The following is a 21,708-nucleotide window of genomic DNA, read 5'->3' as shown; positions in this document are numbered from 1 at the left end:
GTAAACGAAAGAGTAAAGTTTGTCGACTCTCAACACTCGACAGTTTGTGAGAAGATATTTCACAGTTCATGTTGTTATTTCTTCATTACAAAAGCACTTCTAGTTGACTCTATTCATGGTGAATTACTGAACATAAACATTTACAATTATTGAAAAACGAATAATTATTTTTAAACATAAAAATGTCGTTACAGTTCAGTAGTAGATGGAAGTGAATGAAAATATTGTTTATTTGTTGAGAAGTGCAAACTGAATGTGAATAATAAATGTTTATTTACGCATACTCTTCTCAAGAGGTAGATCTACGATGCACTTCTGGGGCTCGGTGGTTTGTAATACTCCTACTTAGAGCTACTTGTAAGACCTCCAAACTCTGGAATGGATTTTATTTATATATAAAATAAGAAAGATTCCCTTTCTGGGGTCAATCGCCCTGATCGCTCCCTGGATCCGCCCCTGCTGTTGTGTAGCAGACTTTGAAGACATTTAGTTCGTGTATGCTCCTGACGATACTGATTAGGGATGGCCACATCCGGGTAATTTTTTATTCGGATATCGGATAGAAACTTATCAGGATTTGCAATATCCGGGTTACAGATAAAAAACGGATGACGGATAATACCCAGGTGATGGATAACAGATAATATCCGGCTTATGGATAATATCCGGACGACGGATAATATCCGGATAACGGATAATATCTGGATGACGGATAACGGATATTATCCGGATAATGGATGACGGATAAGATCCAGTAACGAATGATATCCGGATGACGGATAATGTCCGCATAACGGATCTATCCGGATGACAGATAATATGCGGATAACGGATATAACATGATGACGGATAATATCTGTATATCAATATATCCGTATGACGGATAATATCCGGATAATGGATTTATCCGGATAATTTATAAAATTAAGATAACGGATAATATCTGGATAATAGAACATTCGGATAACTGATTACATCCGGATGACGAACAAAGGATAATATCCGAATAACGTATATGGTTTTAAAAAGATCACATAAGAGAGGAACATATCAGTCTATACTGCTCATGGAGTTATGATCATCGGGCAGTGGTCTTAACCTTTGAAAGATGTTGCTTCTTAAAATGTTTCCTAGTAAATTCCAATTTTCTTGTTTTTGTTCTAAGGCGTAGTGGCTCAATGGTAGAGCGCTTCCTCTGGAGCGTGCCGTTCTTACTGTTTGCATCCCCGGGAGTAAGTTTGTGGTGAAAAAGGTCGTATCCGTGGGTTCTCTCAGGGTACTCCCACTTCCTCCCACATTTCATTCCACCAATTCTTCTATTATCATTTACTTGCTTTAATCCTTGGAAAGAATCTTCGTCCATTAAGCATTGCTGTGATGTCAGAAATCAGATCTGGGTCACAAACATTTTGGGTTTACGATGTAAATTTTGCTGTGGTTCAATCTCAGTATTTGATTACGTGAGTTAAAACCATTAATACAGTTATAAATATTGTTCTATCTTGCGCAACCAGATATTGACATTGAGCCAATTTGGGACCTCATTTGTAGAGCCTTGAAGCCAGAAACCGATTTCAGACATTACCCTGTGCTCAAACGACTAGGATCTTTCCAATGTGACCATCCGTGTCCAACAATCTCATGTTTAAAAGGGGAATAGAAAGGACCCTCATCTAAAATTTCGGGGCCCCGCTTCTTGGGGTTCAAGGCTAGGGATCGATTTCTGGCATCACAATTATACTAAACGGATCAAAACCTTTCAAATGCCAACAACTTAATGTTTAATAGGTGAATAGAAGTGACCCGTGCCCATAACGTCAGGACCTCATTCCTTGAGTTTCGTGGCCTGTGTCTGATTTCTGACATTACTACTGCCCTCAGGGGATCCGGACCTTTACAACGTTACCTCCCGCGTCCAGCAACTCCATCTGTAACATGGTCCCTCTAACGTAAGAAATCGACTCCATGCTTTTTTCATAATTACTCTTCAATTGGATTTGTATACAAAGTAGTTTTACCAAGTTTAACAGCAGGTATAAAATAAGCCTCTTGAGAGCGTCTCTTATTTGTTAAGGAATACATAACGATTGCTTTTGGCTGTTGCAATGGTCTGTCCAAGCAGCCTGGTAAAATAATCAGCGTAGCATAACAACAAAAAGATCTTTATCTTATAGGTTAAAAATTAATGGACAGAAAGGAAAAGTCAAAGCTTAGTAGGGTGAGTGTCGTGGGACGCCGAATTCTACTTCGCCCCGGCCAACGAAATTTCTAGCTACGGCTCTGAGCTCTAACACTTATCGGTCTTTCAGAGTCTCATCCCTTACCTACAACAACCTAGTTTCATTAACCTGTTATATCAAAACGTTTGGAAAGAACCTGTGAGTGTGACTTATTGATAGCTATGCAATATATTGACAGAATGCCAGTCTTCAGTTTAGCAACGAAGCTCCCTTTAGGCGAAATATCACTTGGCTCTCTACTTTTGTCTGCGCCTTGTAAATCGTACCATTGGGTTTAAAGGCAAACAGAAACAAGGTAAGTTGTTTAGTTCTTTGTAGAACAACTGATGAGATGCTTGTGTGTTTTACACAAATAATTTTTGCCAAATTGCTGTTTGAAGCCTTTCTGCATTATACATTATAAAACATCATATCCATATTCAAAGAACACAGAAATTTTAAAGGGTGAAAAATATCTTTATTATTCAGATGCTTTATTATTATTATTATTATTATTATTATTATTATTATTATTATTATTATTATTATTATTATTATTATTATTATTTACCAGAGTTAGTAGAACAGCTTCTCTTTGTTGATGAAAATCGTAATTGGGCATTTATTATAAGTAATATGACTGGGTTTAGAGACAGAAGAGGGGGTATCTTATTGCCAGAAACAAAAATGAAAACTTTGTTCAACAATGACTACGTATTAAATAAACAAACGTGTTGATTGCACCTTTCCAAAAGAAAAATTAGTATATTTAGTAAAAAAAATGCATTCATTGAAAAACTCTGGGGTAGTAAGTGCACCCTCTTAAATCCGCTTGAGAGCGTTTGAGTCCAAATTCAAGTATAGCTAAGGTGTGGGAGAGCCGAGTTCGATTCCCAGTGGGACCTCATGCCATTCGGATCTCACGTTAATCTGTAGGTCCACGTCTTATATAGCCTTGCTGCTGAAAGAGACTTTAAACTCAAAATCAACTCAACTCAAGTAAAGTTAAAAGAATGATAAAGTTTTGGCGTATGAAATTCTAAATGAATTCTAAATTCTAAATTCTACGTTAAAGGAAACTTCATATCTGATAATGGAAGCATCGTCAGAAATACAGTATCCAATAGAGCAAACATTTCGTAGAGGTTTTCTCTCATGATAAATAAACCTATTGCAAGTTGTTGAAAAGGGCGCGTAATACAGAAATGCTATTTTATTGCATGTGAACTTGAGGTTTCTGGAAGCGCAAGTTGTGACCACACATATTCGAATCCTTGATCATCATAAAATAAAAAACAATTGATGTTTCATAACATTCACAGACGGCACGATCAAGCACTGAACCTATTGAAAATTTACTACGTAATAATTAATGAGTGATTGCGCCTTTTCTTTTAAAGGTCATGGTATAGGCTATCATAATATAAATTGTTACCCATGTAGTGTGTACTAATATTTAGAAAGATGGATTTGTTTAAAAAGAAAAAGATTGAAAGGATTACGGTTGTCTCGAACTGCTGCATAGAAGACATGTAATTTATTAACCTGTCTCGCAATCCACTTTTTTTCTAAACTTAACTGTTGAACCGAACGTTCCTCATTAACTTCCTTATCTACTTAGTACGTTTCTACTTACTTTTACTCGCTTTTTACTTGTTTAACATGATTTTCCAGTTCCACTGAAAACATCGAGAACAGTTAAAGTTCGAAAGCTCTCCCACACAGAATCGAACCTGGGACCCTGTATACCAAAGGCTCACGTGCTAGCCAGTAGACCAACAGGGAGGACACCCACTTGGCCACATCGTTAGGTTTCGCTCTTTACACTTTTTCATGCTGTCTAAAGTATAGGCTAATCTTCAATTCACATTGCCGATTTGGGTTTTTAACGAGAATTGTTATATTGCAACTTAATATGGATGTAGAGGGCCGCGGTGGTTCAGTGGTAGAGCGTTCAACTCTTATGCGTGGGGTTCTTGGTTCAATCACAACTCGCGCCAAGTGAACTTTGTGGTGGATAAACACCGTGTGCGTTGGTTTTCTCGGGGGTACTCTCGTTTCCACCACATTCTTCATTCCACCACTTTCTTCATTTCTCATCATCACTGACTCCTTTAGCCTAGCCGGCATAAACGTCGGACATAAAACTTAAAGATTTCATTTCATTTAATTTGAATTAAAAATACTGAGTTAATTAGCATATAAGGTCTTTGCACTACTATGTTGGTAGGAGATCAAAGTTGCTATCGATTTCTATTTTTCGCTTATTTCATCTTCATTTCCCATTACTTTTGCATAAAATTTTAAAGAAATATTAGATACTAGCTTCTTTCTCCCAAGAACACTCAAAGAAAAAATATACGTAACGAAACAAAGTTGCGGAAAAATATGTTACAGTATGAGCAATTTTTCTTTTTAACACAGTTGTACCTGGAAGATTTAAAATAGTTCCCATCAGCATCGACGAAATTCTGCCAACGTTCTGGAAGGCCATGGATTCCTTCGCGGTAGAACTTGGTGGGCCGTGAAGCGAAATCTTTGAGGCTTACGTCCCACGGTTATGCCGGTTAGGCTAAAGGAGACGGTGATGATGAGTAATGAATGAAATGGTGGAATGAAGAAAGTGGGAGGAAACAGGAGAACCCCGAGACACACGGTGTTTGTCCACCACAAAGTTCACTAGCCGGGGGCTGGGTTCGAACCCGGTACCCCTAGCACCAGATGTGAACCCTCTACCACTGAGCCACCGTGGCCCCAGCCGTGAAGCGAAGAAGGTATCAAGTGCATTTTGCACCTCTATTAAAGATTTGAACTGGCTTCCTCTAGGATGATTGTCCAAGGAACAGGCCTACTAGGTAAATTATAATGTATTTCGAATCAGTACGTTTAATGAACACTACCGAATTTGCAACCGAACCACAGGGGAAGAAACGGTGTGTGTTAAACTTTTGGCATGATCCTAGATATGTCTCGGAACTCTACACTGTCACTGGAATTTATCCAATTTGACCACGAAGTGTACTATTCATTTTGAAATTGACTTAATGAATCTTTCAAGCATTCTCTATATATTCCAATAGTTCTGAAAAATATTAAAAACAAACTCTATTTCCATATTACTGATGGACTTCTGGAAACGGAACTTTATAATGTTAAGTTCTTTTACCACGTCGAATATTTTTATCTCTGGTCCCTTTCCTTTCTCTTCTTCTTTCTCCTTTTCTCTCTCTGTCTCACTTCTGTACCTCTAACAGATATCTGTTCGTTTTAATTTTTCATTGAGAAGTGTTTAAGTTTCTCTCTACATTAATTATGAATCTGGTTTCAACTCATATTTATTATTTCACTTTATTGATACTAATACATGTATATTTTGAAATTAGAATTGTACTCATGTTGTTGATTTTAATACGGGAAAAGGGAAACTGGAAGAGAGAGGGGTGGTCTTTTTTACCAGACACGACTATGGGATAAGAAGGGGTATATTGGATGGTCTAGCTGCACGGTGTTAGCTGTCACACTATTTTTTCGTGTGTATAAGTTCAATAATTCACCATGAATAGAATTAACCAGAGGTGTTATTGTAATGAAGAGATAACAACATGAAATTTGAAATATCTTTTAACAATCTGTTGAAATTTGAGAGTCGGCAAACTTTACACTTTCGGATACCGATTACCTTGAAACATCCAGTAGCCACAATTATGCGGAGATAGAGAGCTCATGTTTAAAAGAATGACATTCTCAACAAAATGCAGAAGTCTGAGAGAAAGGAAGAAATGAAATCTTTCATTTCTAGTTCTATTAGTCTTCTAGCTCTGAGTCCGTTGCAAAAGTACTGATAGAAATAAGGACAATGAATTATGAATATTTTGTAGAACATTCCAGTCTAATATCACAGGAGTTCCATCTTCCGGTTTGCTTAGTTCTGAGAAAATATAGAGTATATTGCTATATTATGTAAAGTACCTGTACTGTCGCTGATTTGTGATGACAATCAAAAACAGAAGTAAAAGGTAAATTACAGTAATGGTTTTCTATTAATAGCTTTCTATTAAGGCGGAAGTATAACTAGTTTTATTTTAACAATTTTTTTGCCTTAAAATCCTTTGGTATACGGTGTTCCGGGTTCGATTCCGAGTGGGAGAGCTTTCGAACTTTAACTGTCCTCGATGTTTTCTGTGGAACTGGAAAGTCAAGTTAAACAAGTAAAAAGCGAGTAAAAGTAAGTAGAAATGTACTAATAAGTAGATAAGCAAATTAATGAGGCACGTTCGGTTCAACAGTTAACTTTAGAAAAAAAAGTGGATTGCGAGACAGGTTAATAAATTACATGTCTTCTATGCAGCAGTTCGAGACAACCGTAATCCTTTCAATCTTTTTCTTTTTAAACAAATCCATCTTTCTAAATATTAGTACACACTACATGGGTAACAATTTATATTATGATAGCCTATACCATGACCTTTAAAAGAAAAGGCGCAATCACTCATTAATTATTACGTAGTAAGTTCTCAATAGGTTCAGTGCTTGATCGTGCCGTCTGTGAATGTTATGAAATATGAATTGTTTTTTTATTTTATGATGATCAAGGATTCGAATATGTGTGGTCACAACTTGCGCTTCCAGAAACCTCAAGTTCACACGCAATAAAATAGCATTTCTGCATTACGCGCCCTTTTCAACAACTTGCAATAGGTTTATTTATCATGAGAAAAATCCTCCATGAAATGTTTGTTCTATTGGATAATGTATTTCTGACGATGCTTCCATTATCAGATATGTAGTTTCATTTAACGTAGAATTTCATACGCCAAAACAGTTGAAAACTTTATCATTCTTTTAACTTTACTTGAGTTGAGTTGATTTTGAGTTTAACGTCTCTTTGAGCAGCAAGGCTATATAAGACGTGGACCTACAGTTTAACGTGAGATCCGAATGGCATGAGGTCCCACTGGGAATCGAACTCGGCTCTCCCACACCTTAGCTTTACTTGAATTTGGACCCAAACGCTCTTAAGCGGATTTAAGAGGGTGCACTTACTACCCCAGAGTTCTTCAAAGGATGCATTTTTTACTAAATATACTAATTTTTCTTTTAGAACGGTGCAATCAATACGTTTGTTTATTTAATACGTAGTCATTCTTGAACAAAGTACTCATTTTTATATCTGGCAACAAGATCCCCTCTCTTCTGTCTCTAGACCCAGTCATATTACTTTTAATAAATGCCCAATTACGATTTTTATCAACAAAGAGAAGCTGTTCTACCAACTCTGGTAAATTATAATAATAATATAAATAATAATAATAATAATAATAATAATAATAATAATAATAATAATAATAATAATAATAATAATAATAATAATAATAAAACATATGAATAATAAAGATATGTTTCACCGTTCTTTAAAATTTCTATGTTCTTCTCTGGATCTGGATATGTTGTTTTATAATGTATAATGCAGAAAGGCTCCAAACAGCAATCTGGCAAAAATTATTTGTGTAAAAGACACAAACGACTTATCAGTTTGATACGCCCCTCTCATTCGTCAGCACCGCTGCGACGTAGTCACATGTTCTTCTTTCAATACATATTCTGTCATTATCAGTGGACTTTCTTCAAAGCAGCAGAAGACGTAGAGTGGGGTAAGTATATATAACACGCAACGGAAAAGAATAGAACACGTCACACTGCGTTAACGCTGAAGCACTCACGAAGTTGACGTGAACGGCCCGAGTCGCCAGCTTAGGATGACACCCCAAGCAAGAAAACACAAACAAACGCTTCCAGATACGGAATGGGGAGAGTCTGTACCCAAGGAATCGAACAAGGAATAATCAGAATAGGCTGAAAAAGATCTTGATACAATAATAATATTGCAATGACCAACAAACAGTTCACAATTCAAATTATTGTTACAAAATAATAAACAAAACAAATGAGTACAGAATATTCATATAAATAATACATACATAAAATCACATACAAGGATATTATCAAGACTTTTCCTGATTCTTCATATGTAGAACATACCTGAATTACGCCTAGTAACATATTGTAACCAATCTTATAAATCAATGCATTCAACGAATATCAATATCTGAAACGTTATCAGCAGCAGACTTACCTACGTAGCATAACCTGGTAAAACGCTTATGAACGTCTATAACATCAGCAGTCTGAATAATCCCAAACGTATAACAGCCATCAGATACCAAAAGAACAGATAACATGTTATTTTCACTGAGAATTTTGATGAGGCTTCTACAGTTTTAGTACATAGAGATGGTCATCGAAAGTTGCATGTGAGAACCCGGAGTGGGTCTACTAATTAGCGCTGCATAGTTTTCAACTCCATATTTGTCGGACGATAAATAAAATAACAGTTAACGGAACATTATTTGCTTCCATTTGTTTAGCTTATTTTATACTTAGTAACCATTTTTTGTTTTTATATGACTTCCTTTTCTTTTCACGAAGAAATTTAGAGGTGCAGAAATTGTACCATTTAGCCAACATATGCTTTCCGTTGAGATGCAAAATAAAATTAACAATTATTGAATAATAATTGAATGAATGAGAACAACAAAATCATAAGAATAATGAATAAATAAACGATCAGAGTTTGGAATGCCATCACATAACGTGTGGGGCATTACAAGTTGTTCAACAAAGAACTAAACAACTGACCTTGTTTCTGTTTGCCTTTAAACACAATGTTACAATTTACAAGGCACAGACAAAAGTAGAGAGCCAAGTGATATTTCGCCTAAAGGGAGCTTCGTTGCTAAACTGAAGACTGGCATTCTGTCAATATATTGCATAGCTATCAATAAGTCACACTCACAGGCTCTTTCCAAACGTTTTGATATAACAGGTTAATGAAACTACGTTGTTGTAGGTAAGGGATGAGACTCTGAAAGACCGATAATTTTTGGAGCTCAGAGCCGTAGCTAGAAATTTCGTTGGCCGGGGCGAAGTAGAATTCGGCGTCCCACGACACTCACCCTACCAAGCTTTGACTTTTCCTTTCTGTGCATTAATTTTAAACCTATAAGAGAAAGATCTTTTTGTTGTTATGCTACGCTGATTATTTTACCAGGCTGCTTGTACAGACCATTGCAACAGACAAAAGCAATCGTTATGTATTCCTTAATAAATAAGAGACGCTCTCAAGAGGCTTATTTTAAACCGGCTGTTAAACTTGGCAAAACTACCTTGTATACAAATCCAATTGAAGAGTAATTATGAAAAATGCATGGAGTCGATTCTCCTACGTTAGAGCGACCATGTTACACATGGAGTTGCTGGACGCGGGAGGTAACGTTGTAAAGGTCCGGATCCCCTGAGGGCAGTAGTAATGTCAGAAATCAGACACAGGCCACGAAACTCAAGGAATGAGGTCCTGACGTTATGGGCACGGGTCACTTCTATTCACCTATTAAACATTAAGTTGTTAGCATTTGAAAGGTTTTGATCCGTTTAGTATAATTGTGATGTCAGAAATCGATCCCTAGCCTTGAACCCCAAGAAACGTGGCCCCGAAATTTTAGACGCGGGTCCTTTCTATTCCCCTTTTAAACATGAGATTGTTGGACACGGATGGTCATATTGGAAAGATCCTAGTCGTTTGAGCACAGGGTAATGTCTGAAATCGGTTTCTGGCTTCAAGGCTCTACAAATGAGGTCCCGAATTGGCTCAATCTCAATACCTGGTTGCGCAAGATAGAACAATATTTATAACTGTATTAATGGTTTTATCTCGCGTGATCAAATATTGAGATTGAACCGCAGCAAAGTTTACATCGTAAACCCAAAATGTTTGTGACTCGGTTCTGATTTCTGACATCACTGCAATGCTTAATGGACGAAGATTCTCTCCAAGGATTAAAGCAAGTAAATGATAATAGAAGAATTGGTGGAATGAAATGTGGGAGGAAGTGGGAGTACCCTGAGAGAACCCACGGATACGACCTTTTTCACCACAAACTTACTCCCGGGGATGCAAACAGTAAGAACGGCACGCTCCAGAGGAAGCGCTCTACCATTGAGCCACTACGCCTTAGAACAAAAACAAGAAAATTGGAATTTACTAGGAAACATTTTAAGAAGCAACATCTTTCAAAGGTTAAGACCACTGCCCGATGATCATAACTCCATGAGCAGTATAGACTGATATGTTCCTCTCTTATGTGATCTTTTTAAAACCATATACGTTATTCGGATATTATCCTTTATTCGTCATCCGGATGTAATCAGTTATCCGAACGTTCTATTACCTGGATATTATCCGTTATTTTAATATTATAAATTATCCGGATAAATCCTTTATTCGGATATTATCCGACATCCGGATATTATCCATTCATCCTGTTTTATCCATTATCCGGATATTATCCATTCATCCTGTTATATCCGTTATCCGTCATCCAGATATTATTCGCTATCCGGATCTTATCCGTCATCCATTATCCGGATAATATCCGTTATCCGTCAGCCAGATATTATCCGTCATCCGGATAGTATCCGTTATCCGAATATTATCCATAAGTTGGATATTATCCGTTATCCGTCATCTGGATATTATACGTTATCCGTCATCCGTTTTGTTATCTATAATCCGGATATTGCAAATCCTGATAAGTTTCTATCCGATATCCGAATAAAAAAATTACCCGGATGTGGCCATCCTTAGTCAGCATCGTCAGGAGCATACACGAACTAAATGTCTTCAAAGTCTGCTACACAAGAGCAGGGGCGGATCCAGGGGGTGATCAGGGCAATTGCCCCCAGAAAGGGAATCTTTCTTATTTTATATATAAATAAAATCCATTCCAGAGTTTGGAGGTCTTACAAGTAGCTCTAAGTAGGAGTATTACAAACCACCGAGCCCCCAGAAGTGCATCGTAGATCTACCTCTTGAGAAGAGTATGCGTAAATAAACATTTATTATTCACATTCAGTTTGCACTTCTCAACAAATAAACAATATTTTCATTCACTTCCATCTACTACTGAACTGTAACGACATTTTTATGTTTAAAAATAATTATTCGTTTTTCAATAATTGTAAATGTTTATGTTCAGTAATTCACCATGAATAGAGTCAACTAGAAGTGCTTTTGTAATGAAGAAATAACAACATGAACTGTGAAATATCTTCTCACAAACTGTCGAGTGTTGAGAGTCGACAAACTTTACTCTTTCGTTTACCGATTACTTCGAAATTGCGGTAGCCAGAACTAGCCCAGGATAGGGGACTTATACTAAGAAAATGAAAATCTCAGGAAAATGCAGAAGTCTTTTAGTCTGAGAGAAAAAAGGAATGAAATCTTTAATTTCTAGTTCTGTTAGTCTTGTAGCTCTTAGTCCGTACCAAAGTACTGATAGAAATATTGCCAATGAATTATGACTATTTTGTAGAACATTCCACTCTAATATCACAGGAAATCCATCTTCCGGCTTGCTTGGTTGTCAAAAGTTATAGAGTGTATTGGTATACTATGTAAAGTATGTGTACTGTCGCTGATTTGTGATAACAATCAGAAACAGAAGTAAAAGGTAAATTACAGTAATAGTTTTCTGTTAATAGTTTTGTATACAAGGAAAAACGGAAAACCTACTTTTATTTTAACATTGTTTTTTCTTAAAATTTCTATTCGGGTTCACACCTTTCCCCCTCAACATTGAATAGGGAAATGGAGAACTTATTTAGAATGTGATTGTTGATTCCAGTATATTTCAAGCATCACTTCTCGTACCTGGGCCTGTGCTATGTCGATATATCACTATCGTCGATATCTATATTATCATACATCAACATTCGATATCGTAAATATATGGACATGAATATATCATTCTAAATTTTCGATATCGTTAGTCGGGGCGGGGGCGGCGAGGTATAAGGGGCCCCTAAGACTTGCGATGGATGGAGAAATTAAACTTACATTTTACAATATTGTTTTCTAATTATAATATCTTTATTACCACAAATTGCAATGTAAATACATCCACTTGCAAATTTGCAATATTATATGATATAATTTCTTAGACGCCAGAACTTTCCTGTTCCCTGAAAAAAGAAACAACTGTAGTGAACATGCGGATAAAATGGAGTGAATTATACGTTTATTTTAACAATCATCTTTAAGTATCAAGAAATTCACATTTCTTGTGTGAAGCTGTAGACATCAAGTACGATTTCAGTACAAACTGTTATTCTAGAAATAGAAACGAAGATGTCACAGTAACACACTTTCCCCAGATTAAAATTAAAAACCTATATGAGTAAACCAGGATGCTTATTCATATATAAGCCCAGAATTAGAAAGTTTACTCGTCCAGTCTTATTCCATTTCACACGAGTGAATAGTGTGTCAACGCCGTCGCTCTGCGCGAAGACCCATAGGACCCGGCGCCAGTCTTCAGGGATGTAACTTCAAGAATCAGAGGTCCAGGTAGCTGATCCGGCCAGTCCGAGTGTCCAGAACCGCCTATACCCAGGACGACCTACAGGAAGGACTCCAAGGTTTCAGTCCAGATCCGCTGAGGGTAGACGCCAAAGGACAGCCGCCAGCCGAGTTCGAACCCAGGACTACAAGGTTCCAAGCCGAGCAGCGAGATCAGCGAGTCTGCGAGGCAACGCCAGTGAGGGAAGAAGAAGAGGATCCAATTTCCCCGGCGGGTTTGAACCAAGGACCTCGTCAACTGAAGACAAGTGTTAGTGCGTCGTATAAAAGTTCCAAAAGCAGTAACAGATTCGTAATCAGTAGCCAGTCACTTGTACAGCATCAGGCAGTGGTATACGTGAGTAGACAAAACCATATTTGAATTGTTTTCTCAAAGAGGTTCATTTGAGGAAAAAGGAAGTCATCACTCTATGACTACACATAGCCTTGCATTGGCATGTTTTAACTTTCCCGTCTCGATCTAGCCTTCAGCTAACGAGATACACGGTCATAAACCGAGACCCTTCTGGTCAATGTGTAGACCGGTGTAATCAAAAATTTTAATTCTTCCCCTTTGTTTAGAGAACTCCGGATCTTTCAGTTTAATCACCCATCTTACCATCATCATCATCTATTTTATAATAAAATATAAAAACCAACCCTTTAATCTTTTATTTACGTGACAGGCATCCCACTGATGCATAATTGACTTTCATAACGACGGCCATAGCACCGCATTACCGTTATATGGCTCCCCGCATTAATTAATAATAGAGTATTTTGGCTTCTTTTTCCTCAGATTAACAAGTAATCCTGATTGTATGCTTCAGTAATTTTGTATTTTACTGTGCTACTGTACTTTTGGGAACTCCAATTTTTTTTCTCTCAACCATTTTTTTGTGTGTTGCATAGTTTTTATTAGAGAGAATTATTAGAGAGAGAAATTCTAGAGATGTCAAGACATAGGCAGACATCCCCACATCCCCCACAAACAACGACGGTTGTTCTGCCGTCATCGCCCCTTCCCACCTTTTCAGCGTTAGAAACTGAAGATCCCCAAGATTTCATCGATTCATTTAATAGTCTTTCTGAATTGCACAATTGGGATCATCAAAAACTTCTAAGCGTTTTGCAATCCTCTCTCCATGGTCCTAGTAAGTTTTGGTTTTTGGCTCATAAAGAGACCTTTCGCAATAAAACGTGGGATGAAATAAAAACAGATTTTTTGAATGAGTTTGGTGCAACTCGCAATACAATTTCACGTTTCCGTGCCTTCAGGTCACGTGTGCAGAAACCAGGAGAACCGTTAACTCTCTTTCTATACGAAAAGAAATATTTATCAGATCTTTTGAATAGCAATATGCCAGATAAAGAGTTTATTTTAGAAGCTGTTTCTTCTATGTTACCGAGATACACACAGCAGTTCGCGCAGTTGTCTATTAATACATTTGAAAAGCTTATTTCAGAAGCACGCCTGCGGCAAGCAGCCGACGAATTAGGTGCAAATCAGAAACTGGGACAGGTTTCTTTCCCCTCCCCCCCTGCTGTTTCAACTCAAGACACTAGTGAAACCCTGAAAGAAATAGTTTCTCAAATCCAGCATTTGCAACTACAGTTCAACAAACATATTGAGTCGCAGGAACGGGTTCACTTTGCTTCTAGTAAAACAGACAAGATTGATAGGAAGTATGAGACTTCCACTACGCATCGAAGCCGTTCTGCATCCCCTCAAGCTACAGGAACTGTTCGTAAGCAATCACATTCCCCTACTTCGCGCGCTGTGTCCTCTTGCTGCGATTGTCGTTGCAAGAGCAATACTCCTTTTTCTAAGCAGCAAAGTGGGAATTCCAACAGCTCTCAGAAAAAGAAAAACGAGAAACGAAAAAAGAAAGGGAAATTTCACAGAAACAATCAGGCATTCTGTACAAAAAAGTCACTGCAATTCCTGAAAACCGGTTGTTGTTATGCATTCCAGCTAAATTACGAGATGCAGTTTTTGATGAAATTCACGTGCATTCTCTGACACACCCAGGTTTTTGTAAGATGTACAATATTTTGAAGATTAAATATTTTATACCACAAATGAAAAAATGGCTTTACCATCGGTTAAAGCGGTGCACTGAGTGTGCGATCTTTAAACGACCTCAACCAACTACTGTTGACGCCGTACAAAGACACCCGAATTACGGTCTCTTTGAGGCATGGTCAGTGGATCTATGTGGTAAATTAATACCTTCCGAACCTGAAGGATACCAGTACTATTACGTTGCAGTAGAGCACAGCACAAGTTTCTGTGTCGTTCACCCAATAGTCACCCCAACTTCAGATGCTTTCATTTCTTTCCTTATGGAAGAAATAATCATTCCGTACTCATGCCCTAAAGTTTTATTCACCGATAGACAATCTAGCCACACGTCTACGAAAGCAAAGCAGTTTCTAGACGCATTAGGAGTGCAGGTTCGATACACCTTACCAGCAAATCATCAGACATTAGGGTTTTCTGAAAGTCACGTGAAAACTACACAAGACGCGCTCCGTTTTCTGACGAAAGAAGACCATAAGAAATGGCCAACATTTCTTAAAATGGCTGTCGCCAGTGTGAACAAAACTCCGCTTACGTCCGTTGCTGTCTCTCCTTTCCAACTCCTGTACGGTGCTCAACCTGTGTTCGCGGTTGACAGGGTACTCCAAGCCCCCGTGAATAACGAGGCTCTACAGGACAGACTCACAACGCTAACCGACCTCCGGGATTATGTCCTCTACAAGAAAGAGAAAGTGTTTCAGCGTCTTCGTGACAAGAAACACGCTAAACAAACTCCGACTGAGTTTGTCCCACAATCCCAGGTGATGGTTCGCAGATTGTACACAAAAAAGAACGAAGCAGGACCTTTAAGAGCTTTATTCCAAGGACCGTATCAAGTTTTGGCTAAACTGGATGAAAACTCGTATTTATTGTCAATTGAAGGCAAACCGACTCCAGTTGCTAAAAATCGGTTAAAACTCTATCTTCCTGAAGACCGTTCTGACCCCCATTTTGAAACGAAATACAGGCAGTATTTGCACTAAACAAGGCTCGAACTCCATCACAAAACCATAGCTTAGTCAATAGCGTCCAACGTACGTTTCTTGCTAATTCCTGCTATGGGTTTTTCTCTGGATTTTCTCCTTTGTCATTCACAAACCCTTGCTTGCAAATCACTCTGTTGTGTTTCAAACCCCTTCTCCTCCCTACCTTCTTAATTCAGTATTAATTTCCTCCTCTCTTTTCATTCCACCATACGTACACGAGAGTTTAATATTGAATTGACTAGGTAAACCTTTTGAGTAGTTGTAAAGCTATCAGCAAATCATTTCAGCCCTGGAAAAATCACGAAACAATCAACACAACTTCGCTCATAAAAAAAAAAAAAAAAAAAAAGTTGAGGTACTTACATGTGGTACTCCGTTTACACACCTTCCGCATTTGTCCCTCCTTTTTTTTTTTCTTTCGTCCCATTGAAAAGTTGTCAGTCTCACAACACACTTGTAACTTAATAAAACGTTGTAATGACAAATGAATGCATTTTGTGTAATAACACTTGCTTTCCGCGAAAATGAATCACTACTTCACACGCGTTACCTTTTTTTTCGCACGGTAGGAACCACGTTTACTAATTGCAAGTGACTACCAATGCAAATTACGTGGTTTTCACTCAAACTTTCACTACGAGTGTTGACAGTGTTTGTGATTACCCAGCATTATCTTGTGACACTTTTCCACGTCGCCCCACTCAATATGCAATCGTATCACCATTGGATTTTTTTTAGTATAATTATTCGAAATTATATCCTTTTTTTCCTTTTGACACGCATGTTTTGAAATTCTACATGCAGGTGTTTTTTTTTCAACTTTGTTTTACCAACAACCTGCAACCCCGAATTCCCTGTTCGTATGCTTGTGACGTATGAGATTCACCAGGAAGTCAAAGTGCACTGACCTCCCTTGGTATCCAATACGTCAGGATCATTACGAAAATAGAGAACAACACGGTTTTCCGAAGCTGTGGCTGGCCACCACATTACTTCCAGAAAATTGTGCTTTTCTTCTCTCTCTCTCCCCTCTCTGTAGTGTCACTTCTCAAAAAAAAAAAAAAAAAAAATATCACGGTAGCTCCTTATCCTGCAGACACCTTCCTTTTGTCTTTTCAGGAGTCACGTTCAATATGCAGTTGTCAGATGTCATAATGGTTACACTGCTATGTATCGTCGCCGCTGGACTGTTAGCTCTGCTCATCTTTTGTTTTTGTTTTTTTACGAAAAACCGCAACTGTTGTTCGCACTTGTACGGACGTAACATCCCGTCACAATATAGGGCTACACCACGACAACACACAAATGACGCTGAACTTGATCATTTGTTTGATACTTTACAACCACTCGAAAGCGATTCAATCAACACCCCACACCCCGAAATTTTGCAGACACCGGTGTCCTCCAACATATCCCCTCCCATGTCCCCCACCCCCCCGGAACTCCCACAGGAGTATCCCGTTGGAGCCCTGGGATACGCTTCCTTCACGTAGGAAAACGATTTTACAAACATTTTATCCTTTTTTTTTTTGGTTTTGGGTATATTGTATTTCGTTTACGTGTGTGCTCTTTCCCCCACTCCATACCTAACTTAGTAGTAATAGATTACTCTCTCTAAGGTTTACTGGAGTTCACTCAAGACAGTTCCATTATGTGATCCATAGCTATATAATCAGGATTTGAACCTCGAGAGCTCGAATATGGTTTTCTTGCTCACACCGGTTTTGCATGGAACATCTTATAGTGAAGAATTGTGTTTTTTTTCTCAGTGCTGTTTCCCCAGACGAATACAGGACTTTCGTCAGTGTTCATCACCTCCCCTGTGGACATGTGTTCAACATGCAGTTTTTTTCTTCATTTTTTGTGTTTTTTCCCCAACAAGGCTTCCTGTCACCGGCGATGAGAGGCAAGGACATTGAAGTTGCCAGTCCAGGACTTTCCCTTGATTGTGGACGTTCAGTGCAAAACTTGTGTAAACACTGATTTTTTTAAAATTTTTTTTGGTGATGGAATATACATTTTTTCCCACCATATCGCAAGAACCAGCGAGAACTATTTTGCATTTTTTGCAATAAGCCACAAAAAGGCATTCATTTTTTTCTTTTCTTTTTTTTCAATTTTATTTTTTTTGTATACCTCTATGTATATATCATTCATCCTTCATGCTTTTTTTTTACATGAAAGATCATACCCTTTCACCTTCCTTTTTTCTCAAGCCTCATGCTACGTGGAATATGAAATCCATGATTTTGTAAGGTTTTGTTTACTCACCGTTACCTTTAACGTTGACTTCTTCCGTCCAAACAGTGCATGCGTTCCCCGACAAAGTATACAGTCAACTCTGTTCATACAGGTGTTTAACCAGGTCTTCTTGCCTCAGACCCAAATGGGCGAATTATACAAGCCTTAGCGCATACTTCGATGTCGCCCGTATCATATCTTGGTCGGAGGAATGTAGTGAACATGCGGATAAAATGGAGTGAATTATACGTTTATTTTAACAATCATCTTTAAGTATCAAGAAATTCACATTTCTTGTGTGAAGCTGTAGACATCAAGTACGATTTCAGTACAAACTGTTATTCTAGAAATAGAAACGAAGATGTCACAGTAACACACTTTCCCCAGATTAAAATTAAAAACCTATATGAGTAAACCAGGATGCTTATTCATATATAAGCCCAGAATTAGAAAGTTTACTCGTCCAGTCTTATTCCATTTCACACGAGTGAATAGTGTGTCAACGCCGTCGCTCTGCGCGAAGACCCATAGGACCCGGCGCCAGTCTTCAGGGATGTAACTTCAAGAATCAGAGGTCCAGGTAGCTGATCCGGCCAGTCCGAGTGTCCAGAACCGCCTATACCCAGGACGACCTACAGGAAGGACTCCAAGGTTTCAGTCCAGATCCGCTGAGGGTAGACGCCAAAGGACAGCCGCCAGCCGAGTTCGAACCCAGGACTACAAGGTTCCAAGCCGAGCAGCGAGATCAGCGAGTCTGCGAGGCAACGCCAGTGAGGGAAGAAGAAGAGGATCCAATTTCCCCGGCGGGTTTGAACCAAGGACCTCGTCAACTGAAGACAAGTGTTAGTGCGTCGTATAAAAGTTCCAAAAGCAGTAACAGATTCGTAATCAGTAGCCAGTCACTTGGACAGCATCAGGCAGTGGTATACGTGAGTAGACAAAACCATATTTGAATTGTTTTCTCAAAGAGGTTCATTTGAGGAAAAAGGAAGTCATCACTCTATGACTACACATAGCCTTGCATTGGCATGTTTTAACTTTCCCGTCTCGATCTAGCCTTCAGCTAACGAGATACACGGTCATAAACCGAGACCCTTCTGGTCAATGTGTAGACCGGTGTAATCAAAAATTTTAATTCTTCCCCTTTGTTTAGAGAACTCCGGATCTTTCAGTTTAATCACCCATCTTACCATCATCATCATCTATTTTATAATAAAATATAAAAACCAACCCTTTAATCTTTTATTTACGTGACAGGCATCCCACTGATGCATAATTGACTTTCATAACGACGGTCATAGCACCGCATTACCGTTATACAACAAACCACGTGCAAAAGCAAGTGCTTCGAACTTTGAACTAGAATTTACCATAAGAAAGTTTTTTATTTCTCTCTCTTGGAGATTTCCACTCTTTTTGGCTTTTGGGACCGGTCGCTGGGACCTTTGACAAAAGTTGCACACATGATCGCTATATGCATTCATGCTCTTAGGCAAATTAAGAGATTTTGAATAGGAAACGACTTTATAATAATAATAATAATAATAATAATTATTATTATTATTATTATAACAATGGGGTTTACAACTAGGGTCCCATCTCTTTATCTTGCATGGGAGAGGCGCTAGTCTGGTACGCCACTGGTGTCCCCTATTCTGTGTTTTTCACCTTTTCCTTTCGTTTAGCTATTTGTTTTGTGTTGTTATATGAAACCTTATATTATATAACTTTTTCTTTTTGTGAGTTTCTCTTTTTGGGTGGGGTGGGGGGAAAGAGAGAAATGCTTTCTTCTTATATCTGTTTCTTACCATACATCTTGTTTGAACTGCTTAAGTAAGTTATTTTTTAAATTTTGATATCATACAACTCCGTCACAATAATAGAATTGTCATTCTTAACAATTTGTTTTATTCTCTTATTTGCAGTTTGCCACACTGATATATTTGTGACAAACTTGAGGTTTAGTCCCACGCCTTTCGAATTTGCAACCAACCCAACCGCTGAATTTATGGGTTCCCTGCTATTGGAGGTAAAGGAGAATTGCAGGTGGTAATGCACTTTTGGAGTCGTGTAGACATATCACCATTGAGTTGATACATTTATAATTATTGAAGTATGCCTTCTTCGTTTTTATTTGGTTTATGTATATCGAATAATTAGTAGAACACTGTATGGTATTAAATTTCGTATTTTGCTGGCAACCCTGTTAATAATTTGTATTTAACATAGCAGATGTCTGCTAGGGTAACCGGGGTGACAACAGGAATCTCTTTATTACAATTGTTCAAGAATTTGTGTGCAAAAGTTTAATCAATAACAGTTACATCACATTAATTAATTAGGCCTACTTCACATTAATTAACTGTAAAGATACTTACCTTGTTTTAATTACAGTCTTCTTAGCATTTTCATCTTCGTATACAACTTTGAATCATGAAGTCGAAAGTTCACAAATAAATAATACTATTGTAAAAGATCAATTAACTTTATGTTCCAAAACCCGTAAACACCATTTTACATACTCAACAAACAGAATTAAAGATACTAAAATTAGCAAAGGATTGTAGTTAATTTTTATCGTATCGTAAGACAATGCAGAAGAAAAAAATAATAAAATGACTGTTTATATATGAACCAAGGAAAAAAGATTACATTTTCATACGAAAAAATTAGAAACATAATGAAATTCATCTCCCAAAACAGAACTAATAGAGAAACAAACAAAACTATTACTGTTTTCTACAAGTCCTGACAATGCACTATCGATTGCACTAGATTTTGTCGTTAGTGCTTTCTGGGGAACTAACTTGAAGTCAGCCCTCTTTTTTTTTTTTTTCCTCCTAACATCGAATCTATTGAAGCATTAATGTTCGGATTTGGTGGTCTAAGAAGTATTAACGATTGCACTAGAAGAGATCATTAGGGCTTTCGAATTTGGCGAAAGTTTAACTCAACGAAAAATTGTCAATGTTTTTTGTTATGTGAGTTTCCTCACTAATAATAAAGCACTAACGAAACTATTAGTGTTTTCTAGAAGCACCAACAATGTATTATCAATTGCACAAGGTTTGATTATTAGTGCTTCCTGGGAGGCTAACTTCACGTTTGTAATTCCAAGTTTTTTGCTTCTAGTGTCCAAACTATTGCAGCACTAATGTTAAGAGTTGCTGCTCTAGGAAGAACTAACGAAGCACTAACGATTGTACTAAACGTATCATTAGCGCTTTTGAATTTGTCGGGAATTTGACCCAATGAAATATTCCCCATGTATTTATGAGAGTTTCGTAACCAGAGGTGACTTTGACCTAACCTCACTCAAACTCACGCTCACAAACTTATTTCGACCTCACGCTCACAAACTCATTTCGACCTCACGCTCACATCAACAGTCTGACCTCACGCTCACTCAACATCACGCTCACATCACCAGTCTGACCTCACGCTTACTCAACCTCACGCTCACGTCACCAGTCTCACGTAGAGCTCACTCAACCTCACGCTCACATCACCAACCTTATCTCACGCTAACTTCGTGAGGTTGAGGTCGAGTGAGCGAAAGTTTCGAACTCGTGAGCGCGGTCCTCATGAGTTTGGACACCTTTGTTTGTGACATATAAGTGGGTATATCTACACTAATATCAAAGCAAGATGAAACCATTAGTGTTCTCTGGAAGCACTAACGATGCACTAACAATTGCATTAGGTTTAACCGTTAGTGCTTTCTGG

At 38.0% G+C, this 21,708-nt stretch overlaps 1 protein-coding gene across 4 annotated transcripts in view; it reads right to left on the bottom strand.

Annotated features, from left to right (window-relative positions):
* Positions 1–19,204, bottom strand: part of LOC145672898 (aldehyde dehydrogenase, dimeric NADP-preferring-like) — a 448,381-nt gene extending 429,177 nt beyond the window's left edge. For all 4 annotated transcript variants that reach the window (XR_014128699.1, XM_081742094.1, XM_081742097.1 and 1 more), the window contains exon 1: positions 16,105–19,204. The gene's annotated coding sequence lies outside the window, so the exon portion shown is untranslated. The remainder of the gene's footprint in view (positions 1–16,104) is intronic.
* Positions 19,205–21,708: the final 2,504 nt, after the last annotated feature.

Source organism: Thermobia domestica, chromosome 16 (genome assembly GCF_964235325.1).
Source record: "Thermobia domestica chromosome 16, izTheDome1.hap1.1, whole genome shotgun sequence".
Taxonomy (NCBI): Eukaryota; Metazoa; Arthropoda; class Insecta; order Zygentoma; family Lepismatidae; genus Thermobia; species Thermobia domestica.
The sequence above is the reverse complement of the archived record's forward strand: the minus strand, read 5'-3'. Positions and strand labels throughout refer to the sequence as shown.